The sequence below is a fragment of the Dermacentor albipictus genome, chromosome 5 (genome assembly GCF_038994185.2).
Source record: "Dermacentor albipictus isolate Rhodes 1998 colony chromosome 5, USDA_Dalb.pri_finalv2, whole genome shotgun sequence".
Classification (NCBI taxonomy): domain Eukaryota; kingdom Metazoa; phylum Arthropoda; class Arachnida; order Ixodida; family Ixodidae; genus Dermacentor; species Dermacentor albipictus.
Window position 1 is genome coordinate 164108683 of NC_091825.1, and position 13483 is coordinate 164122165.

The following is a 13483-nucleotide window of genomic DNA, read 5'->3' on the forward strand; positions in this document are numbered from 1 at the left end:
TTCAGTTCTACCTGGCCGATCACAGAATCTGTCGAGATATTCCCTCAACATCCCTTTTAGCTCATCTAGCTGCTCGGGTCTAAGAGCGTGCGAGCTTATTGAATATTTTACCACTTCTTCCAGGCTTATTTCAGAGTTGGAGGTTGCCTTACGCTCACTAAACTCGATACTAGTATCATCCTGCTCCTTGATGGTACAGTTAACGACTCTGCTCCGCTCTACGTTTGGCTTCATCAAATTGCAGTGGTATATCCTCACCTCTTTCCTGCGACCGGGCATTTTCAGAGCATAGTTAGTATCTGAAAGCTTGTGCAACACTTTAACGGGTCCGTCCCAGTGAACTTCAAGCTTGTTCTTTCTTGAAGGTTTGAGGATCATTACCTGGTCTCCGCCATTAAACGTACGAAGCCTCGCATTCTTGTCGCAATAGGATTTGACATTCTTTTGAGCTACTCCCATGTTCTTTTCGACTAGTTCTTGGGCTGCACTTATAGCCGTTCCAGCAGATTTAGTACGTATTCTACCACTGAATAAAGGGAAAATCAGACATCCACCCGTTTGTAGCAATTGCTACAAAGGAAACCCAAACGGGTTCCTCGAAAGAAAAGCCTCAGAGTTGAAGAAAAATTCGTACTGGTCCGGGACTCTAACACGGGACCATCGCTTTTCCGGGGCAGTCGCTCTACCATCTGAGCTAACCAGGCGGCTAGCAGATGGCAGGGCGAAGTCGAATTAGTCAACAACACGAAGCAAAGGCAAGTGTTTGACGTAGTAGTTCTGCGGAAACCCGCAAGGTGGAGAGAAGTAATGAATAAATTCTACCACTGTTGGACTGTCTCGTCTTTCCTCCCACAGCTCCCTTAACATTCTCAGTGGAGAACGGAGTGGCCTCCCATACTCTAGTTCTGCTGGCGAGCACCCTGTATCCTCATGAGGAACCGTTCGCGAAGCAAAGTGGCCGGAAGACAATTCTCCCAGTCCTCCTTGTGCTCGTAACAGAGCACCAGCAAAACTCTCCTAAGCACTGAATGCTACCTCTCTACACTATTTGACTGAGGATGACCGACGGAACTGTGTATCAACTTTACCCCATCCTTTTGTAAGAATGTGGAAGTCAGTGTGCTGGTGAATACCGACCCTTGATCCGCCTGAATTTTGGCTGGATCCCAACTCGTACGAATATTGTCAAAAGCGCATCTACTACTTCGGTGGAGCTGAGTTCTTTCAGAGGGGATTGCTTCCGGAAACTTCGTAGCCGGACACAGCATAGTAAACAAGTACCTGTAACCCAACTTTGTCTTTGGTAGAGGCCCTACTGTGTCTATCACATGGCGTCTGAAAGGTTCTGTCATTAAGGGCACTACTTTTAGTGGAGCTTTCCATGTTTCTCCTGGTTTACCCGAGTGCTGGCAGGCGTCGCATGATCTTACCAAGTTTTCCACATCTTTGAAACAGCCAGGCCAGTAGTATTCCATAAGCAATCTTCGATTTGTAAGGAGAATAAGGTGAGAAGAAAAGTCAGGGGAAAAGATGACAATGTCATCGATATAACAAAGGCATGTCTGCCATTTAAGGCCCTGGTTGTTGTTATGCATCATTCTTTCAAATGTGGCAGGCACATTACACAGGCCAGAAGGCAATGACGGTAAATTCATGTAAGCTGTCCAGCGAAACGACCGCCGTTTTTGGGTGACCTGCCTCAGCCACCGGGACTTGCCAATAACCGGATCTAAGTCCAAGGGTGAAAACAATTCAACGCCTCGGAGACAATCCAGTGCGTCGTGGATACGGGGAAGAGGATAGACCTCTTTCCGGGTTATCTTGTTGAGTCGTCCATAGTGCACACGAAGACGAATTCTCCAATCTTTCTTTTTGACCAGCAGTACTGGAGAGGCCCAGGGACTGTGCAAACGCTGTAAAATGCCACGTTGGTGCACGTCTCCTACGAGCTCATTGATATGCATGGTATGGACGCTGGCGTAGCAGCACATGGCTGTCAGTGTCGATGTGATGAACGACTATGGAGGTAGGTTTTCAACATTGTTGTTGGAAGTCAAAAGAAGTATGAAATTGGTTAAGAAGGTCACCGATCTGCACGTGCTGACTCGGAGTGAGGCTGGGATCAACAGACCGAGCAAACGTTCTGTCATATGACAGCTCAGACAGCGACGGGAAGCGCCATGGCGTCAACCTGAAGAGGAAACAAGTCCTCAAGCACATCGTAGACCGAGCTCACATCAATTCCTTCAGCAGAACCGAGGCACTCGCCATGGTGTAAGCTTGACAGACACGAAATGGATTCAAAACGTAAGGTACACTGGGGCCCTGGCAAATGGGAAGGAGGGCAATGGGAAGCAAGAAGGGATGACGGCATGAAGAGAATGGTAGAATCGAAGAAAGCAGCACAGGAAACGGGCACAAGGGTGGAAGAGAAAGGAGGAATGTTAGTGTCGATGAATGCTCGAGCAGAAGATAGGGGCAAATCTTCGAAAGACTGCCGCAAAATGGGGTCAGTGCAAGTTCTGCACGGGCACAATCAACAACTGCTTGATGAGACGAGAGGAAGTCCCATCCTAGCATGATGGCATGAGAGCAGCGAGGAAGAACAACAAACTCAATGTGGCATAAACTGTCTTTTATGGCGACATGGATGGTGCACGTTCCTAAAGGCTCAATTGCCTCAGCGCTTGCTGTACGTAGTGAAATGGCAGAAAACAGCATCGCGACATTGGCCGGCAAGCTCTTCCGCAATCACTGACACTGCAACACCCATGTGGACAAGTGCGTGAACGGTGATACCTTCAGCATAAACTTCAATGACATTCACAGGGAATAAACGAGGGCTTGAGCAGTTCGATGAGATTGCAGTTCTTGCCTTCGGAACTGCACCTTTTAGTTTTCCTCCACAGTAGAAGGGCGACAGATAATCGGGGACAGTGAAAGTCGATTGAGAGGTGGAGACCGACGAGTGTTGAATATTCAGGGAAAAGGAGAAGAGGAAGTGAAGGACGGAACTGGTGGAGCATAGCGGGACTGGGAGTGAGGAGCATTCCCTTGTGGTCTCGCAGTATCGGGAGGGTACCAACCCCACCAGCGGCAGAACCATGCCACATGGCCAGCAAAGCTACCTGCAAAGCAGATGGGCCGGTTGTCTTGGGTACGCCATGGATTGTGAACAGGGGGGCCCAGGTTGGGGTGCAGAAAGCTGAGCTGAGCGTAGGGGTTGTGGAGGCACGCAAAAGCCGCTTCGGGTCGTATAGTTCACAGCTGCAGAAGGCGACGCATAGAAACCGCTTGTGGGCGTGTAGTGTGCAAATATAGTGTACGGCAGCGTACGTGAGCGGAACAAGCGCTGGAGGTGGCTGACTAGTGACTGGTAGTGCGTCGCTGACTTGTCAGTGCATGACAAGTATGACAAGTGTATGACTCGCGCATGACCCGTCGGAGTTCTGGAGACAAAGAGGACTCAGACGACTGGGTAGCAGGCAGAAGTGGCAGTTGGCGTGCGACTTCCTTTCAAAGGAATTGTTTGATTTAGTCGAGGGACGAGGAGTGGGGGGAAGCAGCACTGGAACTGTCGGTTCGAGTCAAAATTGTGTCATCCGGCGCGACAGCTCAGCGCATAGTAAGGTGCTGTTTGCGGAGCTCATCGTAGCTCTGGCACAGCGTAATGACGCCGTCAACTGTTTGAGGACTTTTCACCAAGAGCATCTGGAGGGCGTTATCCTCTATGCCCTTCATGACATTCTTTATCTCTTCAACTTCGGCTATAGCAGGATTAATGCGCCGGCAAAGGTCAACTACATCTTCAATGTAGCTGGTGAAGTTTTCACCCTTTTGCTGAGCGTGAACACGCAACCGTTGTTCCAGTTGAACACCGCCCAGCAGGGTGCCCGAAGACTTCTTTGAAATAATGTGTAAATGCCATTCAGGTGGAAAGGGTGGATTCAAGATTCCGGAATTAGAAATCAGCCAGAACCAGAATTTTGATGACGTTAGTCAGTTTAACTGCGTCATTCCATTTGTTATGAGCACTCATGCGGTCGTATGACGAGAGCCAATCCTCCACATCATGATGATCGGTGCCGCTGAAGACGGGAGGATCGCGTGGCATACAGAGCCGGAGCAAACGATAGGCGACGCGTGGGGAGGACCGGGATGCGCGGCGCCCTCAGGCACGGCAGAAACGGAAGGTAGCGTCCTACTGTCGAGTTCCAGGTCAGTAAAGGGCCCAGCACTCCCACGAAATTCTTGAGTGGTATTCTGGTGTAATTAATGAGGCTCTCAGAGAGTAGAACACTTCAGCGAGAGGTCACATAGCTCAGGCAATACAGGCACAAGGCTTTGAACAAACTCGTCGTTGTCACCTTTCTCGAAACAGTGCGTACTGCTCGTTCTTCTACAGTGCAATATATGTATGAAATGGGGTCAAAAAGGCTGTGTATTTTTCATACTCTTCTTGGAGTGGTATCTGCCAATACCCTTTACAAAGGTCAATTCTTGAAAGTCAGTGACATACCCGTTTCATTCATAAGTCATCAATGCATGGCATAGGTAACGGAAACAGGTCTGTCTGCTTAATAATCATACGATAATCAAAGCAAAGCCTGAATGTTCCATCTTCCTTTGGCACTATTGTAATGAGAGGAGCATATGACGACATGAATGGTCTTATAATTCCTGCTGCAAAGTATCTGCTGCAGTTCCTTCTTCAACCACATCTTTTTCTCGTGTGACTGACTGTAAGGTTTCTTACGGACAACAGGTGTGTCTCATAATTTAAATGGCATTTCAATAAACGCCATTGCAAGAGTGTAAGGCTCAATGCATACCAGTTCTGTGTAACTACTGGGAACGTCCTCTGACGTTTTCATAACTCGGTGAATTCCATTCATTCCACTGCTGTCATCTCGTGCGTGAATGATAGTTAGTTTGTCCTACGAAGAGATGCTGGCTCTCAAAAGCTTTGTATCTGGCCTTGACAATATGAACACGAACGTGACATCGTTCATTCGTATTGCTTCAATAGGGATGGCAACACCTTTCGACTGGAACTGTTGCAGAGTTCTCAAGGAGCCTGGCTATTCCACCATAACTGCGCACCCCAATAACCTTGTCTTTGCAAATTCGACTTCTCTCTACCAAACTTGAGTTTATGAAGCTCACGGATACGCCTGTATTTATTTTATTCATTTATTTCATACTGCAGATCATGTTACAGATGCAAGCGGATCACGTTACAAATCAAAGCAGATCAAGCACAGAAACTGATAACATAGGGTGTCAAAGGTAGCAAGTAAAAAATCAAAAACATGCAGCATCACAATGCGTTGTCAGCAATTGCATCGGCGAATTCCCCTCTCTAATAGTATGCAGGAAAAAGGAAAATTTGAATGTGTCAGTGCGAGCAAAGTAAGGGGTTAGTGAACCGGGTTGATGGCGACGCGTGCGGCGTGCGGTTAGAAACAATACATACGGTGCAGGATTAAGCACCAATCTTTTATTTATTAGCAGGGAAAAAAATTTTCGACGCATATCTTTTTTTCTCAGACGGTGAATCAAACGGTCAAAATTGTGAATAAGTAAACCTTATGGCTTTCCTTTGAATTGTCTCAAGTTTTTTAATATTGGTTATAGTATGTGGATCCCACACCACGCATGCATACTCGAGCTTAGGCCTGTTTAATGAATTATAAGCAAATATTTTAACCCGAGTGGGGGCTTTCGAAAGTTTATTCTGTAAAATACATAGTTTGCAAAAGGCAGATGAGCAGATATTTTCAACATGTGAATTCCAGGAGATATCGTCAGTTATTGTTACACCTAGGTATTAAACCTGAAGACTTCATTTAAGGGTGATAGTCCAAGGTGATATCTGTCATCGAAAGCAAGTTTTTTGCATGATATGCGAATGGAGTTCATTTTGTCTTTGTTTAGAACCATAACCCATTACTGGCACCATGCTAGGACGTTAGTAAAGAAATATCTAGGTCATTCTGGTGATTAGAACATGTAATGTCACGATACAGCACACAATCATCTGCAAACAAACCAATCTCTAAGCAAAAAACAACTCCGTCAACGATGTCGTTAATATAAACAAGAAATAATAAAGGGCCCAGTACACTCCCTTGAGGCACACGGGAAGTGACTGCAAGACCGTCCGACTCTTTTCCATCAATTGAAACATACTGCTTAGAGTTAGTTAAATAGTCTGAAATCCAGATAACCAATACTTCTAGAAGGCCAATAGTTTTTAGCTTTAAAATCAATTTACCATGACGAACTTTATCAAAACCTTTTCTAAAATCTAATACGAGATCAACTTGGCCATTACTGTCTAGGGTAAGTGCGAGCGAATGAATGATTGTTATTAATTGGGCTACTGCCGAATACCCTTAAAGAAAACCATGCCGAAGTTTGGATAGAATAGAGTGCCGATTTAAGAACTCATTTATGCGATTAGCAATGACGTGCCCAATTAATTTACAGCATGACGAAATTAGGGAAATTGGACGACAATTAGTTAACAGCAAACGATCATCTTTCTTTGGTACGGGAAGGATTCGGGCAGTCTCCCAGTCATCTGATGATTTCCCAGTTCACAAGGATGCTTGAAACATCACGCACAAAAACTTCGCAACTGATTCAACATAACGTTGCACAAAAGTCTTCGGAATGTTGTCTAGCCCACATGTTTTTTTGGTTTTTAAGTTCAGTAACATTGAAAATACCCCGGCATAAGAAACAAAATTTACTTCTGCACCTTGAAGCTGTGTGGCTGTAGGGGTGCATGGATTGGAATTTGAGAAGACGCTTTGAAAATAGGTATTAAAATGATGCGCAATGGCTCTCTGGTCAGCAATTATGGAACCGTTGACTAATATTCGAGACAGAATGGGCTTTTTTCAGCTTATGTTTTTCCAGAACTTTTCCGGCGCGTTCTTTATCAAGTATGGCAAACACGTGCTGAAATAGTGGACTTTGGAATGACACACTGAATGTACAAGATTCTCCTGTAGTATATTTATTAGTTCCAGTTGCCCTAGCTGCATTTTTATTCATTTTATTTTGTGCTTCTCATGTATGATACCACATGTCATCCATGGTGCCTGCTTGTTAACTTTCTTTCCCTTGTTTGGCAAAAAGTTATCAATGCAGTAATGGCACATGCACTTAAAATGATCCCATAGGATGCAAGCGTCTGCGTCATCGAATTCAGTAAGACGGCTTTCCATATATTCTACTCTGCAGGCATCAATGGAATGCGAGCAATTTTTAACAGATCTAACTGAGGAAATGTGACCTTTCTTAAGCGATAAAAGGGGAAAGGACATACCCACTAGATACCGTATTTACTCATACCAAGCAACAGAAGAGGCATGACTGATGTTTCTGGTGAAGTGGGATCGGCCAGTTCAAGTAGTCTTCAATATACGTTCAAGTTTTCAATATACCTAATAGCAGAGTCTTTCCATGTTTTTCTGGTCGCGAAACTCCGCCGTCACTCTATGGGAGAGGTTCATATACTGCCCAAAGGTGCCGCGACGCGGCGCCACTGTGCCACAGAGGGCATCGTTCGCGTACCGAAACGCGTGCGCAGTGCGAGGCGAGCCGAGTGATCGGGTGCGTTCTGTGCATGTGCTGCGCAATTTTTCGAGTGCTGGGCTGTTTAGTTGAAGTGGCGGGGTGGGACAACGATGCTGAACATGTGTTGCAAGTAACAGCTGAAGAAGTAGAATGTTGGTAGTATCTCTAACAAGCCATTTAAAAAAAAAAAAAATTGCTGTATTTGTGATGCGGCTACTTGTGTTCATTTGAGAGTTGTTTTGCCATGTGTTATGAGATTTCTATGTTTTAGACTTTCTTGTTGATAGAAACAATCGATTATGCATTTTGTATTTATTGCCATTCGTTTGCTCGTGTTTGTTTCCTGCCCCCCAATGCATATCTCTCATGTTTGATGTTATTTCTTTACGCTTATTTATATCAATGTCATGCTTTTAACAAACTTCTTGCATTGTGAATGGTGGACCATTCGTGACCGGACGCCTCTGTGCTGTCTGCTTATTTTAATTATAAATGAATGATCATGCTTGTATGTTGCTTTTGCACCAACACGTTCTATTTCTTTTCTTAATCGAATTATAAAGTTTTTAACATATTGTAAATAGTTGCGCATTAAGAACCAAAATACCTAGTCTCGCCGTTTCTGCGTCGAAACCACAAGCAGCGTGAATAAGTGCTGGGCTTACTGACGCTTCTAAACGGCTGTTTGCTAAGGCAATTCCCTAATTACAATACAGCTAGTTTCAACTGCGCAGGTCCTAACACTTTACGTTCGCCTCAATCCGTTGCTAAAAGCCGCATCGAAGACATTTAGTAGCGAAGTTTGTCTTGCATTAATCCTACCTAAATCTCATTCAGAAATGGCATCACTTTGCAGAGAAATCTTAAGCGCATGGAGCAGCTCAATTTCCTTTTCTTTGTCATTAAGTATTCTACGGTAGCAGCCCTTTGCAATAACAATTTCACTCTTTTGATCGCCTTATAAGATACTGCCCACAGTCCTCTGCCACAGTTAAACAGAAAGTGAACAGCTGTGCTCGGCGAACAATCTCGCGCTATGCGCAACGGGGAGTTGGCGCTTACTTACTGGTAAGCGGCGGTGCAACAGCCCATATGTTTGCATCTGGTGAAAAGTGGGACCACTGGCGCTTTGTTGCGAATGCGCGGAGTTTAATCACAGGCAAATATTAAAAAGCGGAGACCACCAAAGTGCTCAGGCGAACGGCGTTGATGTAGAAATGTGAACCGAGACCAGCCGGCTGTGTACAGCGGACGCATTTCGACGGGGGCGAAAGGCAAAACACCAGTTTATTTAAATTCAGGTGCATTTTAAAGACATTTAGTAGCGAATTTTGTTTTGCATTACTCCTACCTAAATCTCATTCAGAAATGGCATCGCTTTGCAGACCTTTAGGTGCATTTAAAGACATTTAGTAGCGAAGTTTGTCTTGCATTAATCCTGTATACCTAAATCTCATTCAGACGTTTATTTAAATTCAGGTGCACTTTAAAGGATCCCAGGTGGTCAAAATTAATCCTGAGTCCCCCACTACGGCATGCCTCATAATCGTATAGTGGTTTTGGCTCTTAAAATCCCAGATTTATTATTTATTTATTTATTCTTTATTTGAGACCGCCGCAAGTTCCATGTTATGAGCGGCTTTTTTTTTTTTCATCCCAGGCGCTCATATCATGGCAGAAGACGCGCTCAGGCAGCAATTTAAGCATATTCAATGTTAAAAATAGTTACGTGAAACTAGATCGACGGTTGAGGAAGTTGAGAAAGCTAGAATACCGAGACTGCCCCACACACAATCACAGCGGTAGCGGCGTTCGCATGCCCTCTCATGCACGGTTGCGCCTCTAGCGGCGGGCGCTGGCTCTATATGAAACTGAGGCGGCAGTTTCGTGACCAGAAAAAAAAATGGAAGGACTCTGCTAATAGTCATGGAGAATGCCACTAGTAGGCTTAAATGCAATTGTTATTCCACTGCTGTACTACATTTAAAAAAGAAGAGGACAGCAGGCGCTTCTCCCATTCACTCCTTTGTTGCTAACGTTTTCCACAATCCAAATGTCGTACAACTTTTTTGCAGTGCTATATAGAAAAAGCTTAAATTAAATACCTTCTTTTCGTCAGTCACCCCGTGGTTCTGCAAACAAGCGTAACCGTAAAAGTCCAGCCACGAAGTTGGAACTCCTGATGTCCCATCGAACATGTCTGGTTTTATGGTGTCGCCTCGATGATAGTTCTTATACTGCATCGCTTGTACTATAGCAGATATAAACTGTGTTTGGTATTAAGCTTGTGCCGAGTCTACATGAGAGGCAGAATTACTGCAAAGTCTGGTTGACGATCTACAGCACGTCTTTGGTGAGTTGGTTAAAAGAAGTTGTAGTACTTTTCCCTACAGACAAATACCTTCACGGTAACTTAGTCAAGGAGTCCAGCCACAGTTGCACCCGACTTGGTCATGAACCAGGTAAGGAGGCTCCAGGTTCCAAGCCGACTGGCTCTTCACTGTCGATCTGGAAACTCTGGACGTATCCGCGTCCATCATAGTGTTGGCCGGCTCCAATCCGGACCCACATCAGCTTCAGGTTGCCACGGCTGTGCCAAAAATGTAAGGAAATAAGATTGAGACGGTCTGTTTAGTCAGCGATTTTAATGATCCTACTCTTTCGTGCCCCCACCCCGTCTCGGTCGTCGTCTTCCTTATCTTTAGGGAGGTTCGGCTTCAGGCACTTCCACAATACGCAGACCAGCCAAGGTGATATTTGAATGAGAACCTTCACGATCGAGCGCCACTACCATGTGACCATTTGGGTATACAAATAGTGAAGATGCCGGCCTGAATGTCACAAGTGCAAAGTGGTAGTAAAAATAGCAACCAATTAACCCAGGAAGTTATCGAATTTAACAAAATTAAAACAGACGTGTGTCAGTGCAGCATATGTTTTTTGAACTTGCCAAGAAAATGGCATACTTGTTTGCAAACCTATAAGCAGGGCACCCCTGCCTCCTTCTGTGGTTTCATGCCTTTGACGAAGCATTTCTGCATATTTATTGCTTTGTTTGTTCCAAAACAGATTGGTTGTCAGTCAGTGCACAATGCACCAGGCCATTTTTCTATGTGGACTGGCTTTGTGTCCAGAGCACTGTTCTCACCTGTTAGAAATAAGCAGGGGTGTGCGAATAACGATTTTTGGGACCGAATCGAATACAAATCAAACAGCACCAGAAACGAATCAAATCAAATGTTGCATAGTTTTCAAATAATCAACAGCCGTTATCACAATAACTATATAATGTTGTTCACATCTTAGTATTCTTAAAGTTAGTAAGTTTCAGTCGTTACGTAGTATGTTATGAAGTGTTTATTAAATAAATTGTACAGAAATTCTGAGAATTGTCTACAAATGCATAAGCACTGCTTGGCTCGGCTGTCACTTAGCTTTTATTTGGTTCCCAAATTGAAATTGGCCAACTCCCATATTTCCATTAACCCACGCCCAAGTTTCAGAGGACCCACCCCTACCATAGGCTTCCCCGTGCATTTTCTATGGAGCCCTATGTATCCCCATGGGTAAGGTGCCATGCTTTTTGCGTTACACACTTTTGTTTAAAATTTTTTGTTTCAATCGTTTATCGCATAAAATGCTACCACTAATCTACATTTACATTATTATAACAATTAAATGTCTTAAGTTAGAAATTAAACATTTTTTTCAGATACAAGCATTAGATTTTTCGCATGACAGGTTTTGCTGCAGTACTCACCAAAGAATGCTTACAGTTTCTTTGTGTGCACATGGCTCTTCAGAGACTGTGAATGATCGCTGTATAGCGTTTAAGGTACGGCTACCTAAGCAGCATAGCCTGCCTCACTGCACATGTTCTCACATTTTATGCCCATACCATGCCTGCAGAGGTGAAAATTTACAGCACTTTTGCTCCAATTTAATGTTTCAGTGGGTGCAGTTGACATTATGAAATATTTAAAAGGTATTCAAAAAGTAAGAATGACAAAATCACTAATTCTATTTAAATCTACATGCAAGAATATGTTGGTTCTGCGGTTGAAATAGTGTAATTATAAGAAAAACTAACAATATGTTCCGACGAACTTCATTTTAATAATCTAATTGTTTATTCGGATGCATAACAAGTCAGATCATTCTTGCTAAAACAAGAAAACAAATTCAACGCACAGGTTTACACTGGTTGGCGTTCTATTGACTTTAGCACACAAATTGAAGGACAAGGAACGATGAACACGAACAACTGCTAACTTTCGGATTACATTATTGGTCACATGTGCACATCATACAGGTATGAAAGCCCAAAGAAAAGTAAACAAAGAAAAAAGTAAAGCTTAACAGAAACAGAACAAGACAAAACAAAGAAAGCAAATTTTCGTTTGTTGTTAGCTGTCGCAATCAACGTGCGAAGGAGAGCCATACTTTGGCAAGTATGCACATATCGTTATTTTGCTCAGTCCCCCGATATCGCAATTACTTGTTTCACAGCGATACTGATGGAACATTTACATATTGTTTTATTGCACATGCCATTTTTGCTTCGTACACAATGTTTCCTTTGTGGTTACCTTTACTGGCATTGTAGCTGGTAGCATACATTTCGTGTAGCATAACTTACACTCAAATCAAGCACGCAAAGCAGGGAGGGAATCATCATTGGACACTACGCAAGCATTTGCAGGCAGAAGAACATTCCACTCTTTCGAGAGAAAAAACAGTCCAAGGCGTCATCCTAAGAGGAAATTCAAACATTTTCTTACTGTGGTCTCTTGCGGGATTTGATGATATCCTAATAAGACTTTCTCTATCTCTACATGTTTTGAAATAGTATATGCTGTGAAATAAGCTTAAGTGAAGTCATTTTCTACAGTTTTTTAAATCCTGCCATTGCAGCTTACCCTTACTCTCAGTAATGCAAAGCTTTTTTAGAATAATTTGCTATTACAAATCGAACTGCCACATTTTGAACCTTTCCAAGCACGCCAGCTAACTCATTAGTATGAGGACCCTAGCAAACACATGTTCATGCGAGTACCGAATGCACACAAGCAAAACACAGCTGTTCTTCTAGGTTTTCGGGTAGCTGCCAAAATGTATATTGGCAGACACACGACGGCTACTACACTGATATGCATTGTGCCAAAAATTAAGGTTCCTTTCTATGTGGGCGGGTACGACCAAGTGCGTGCAGACGAGAGTCCGCTTTTTCCGGAAGTATGTACAGTTAAACCTCGATATAATGAAACCAGTAAAATTGCGATTTCCTTCGTTGCATTGAAATTCAACCTTTTAGTCGAATAAGTACATTCGCCAATGAATACTTTTTACACGGAAGGGACTGAAATCGGAAAAAGCAAATCCGAACGAGAAAAAAAAAAAAAAAGTCTGAATTTGAGAGTCAGTGACCAAAGACACGGTTTCATGCCGCATCAAGGAAATCTGCACATCCACAGTGTGAAGCGAAGACAGCCATGCTTCCGCATCCACTCTGCCCCTCCGCTCGATAGTGTTGCCCGCAGTGGGACGACACGGTCACGAAAAGGGCCGGCAGTTAGTGCGAATGCTTCGTCTGTCTCTCGCTTCAATGCATCTCCGCAACTTGAGATTATGCAACCTCCAGTAATAAGCACACGGGAATGCAACGCACCCAACGCCACGCCGCGTCAGCCCACCCACTCTTTTTACACAACACAACAACAACAACAACAACACTCAACAAACACAACACGCATCCCAATGCCTCTGAAACAGTGCACGGGCTGCACATGCGCTCAGCCTCGCCAACGACCACGTGCAGCAACGGCTGCGCTAGAAAAGAATATGCGTGCCAACATCCCCCCACTGGGCCTCTTGAACTTTCAAAGCTAATTTT

General features: G+C 44.0%; 1 long non-coding RNA gene across 4 annotated transcripts in view; it reads right to left on the reverse strand.

Annotated features, from left to right (window-relative positions):
- LOC139060222 (uncharacterized) overlaps window positions 1-13483 on the reverse strand; it is a 60036-nt gene that overhangs the window by 20419 nt on the left and 26134 nt on the right. For all 4 annotated transcript variants that reach the window (XR_011514712.1, XR_011514711.1, XR_011514713.1 and 1 more), the window contains exon 3: window positions 9992-10180. This is a non-coding gene — a long non-coding RNA (uncharacterized lncRNA). The remainder of the gene's footprint in view (window positions 1-9991; window positions 10181-13483) is intronic.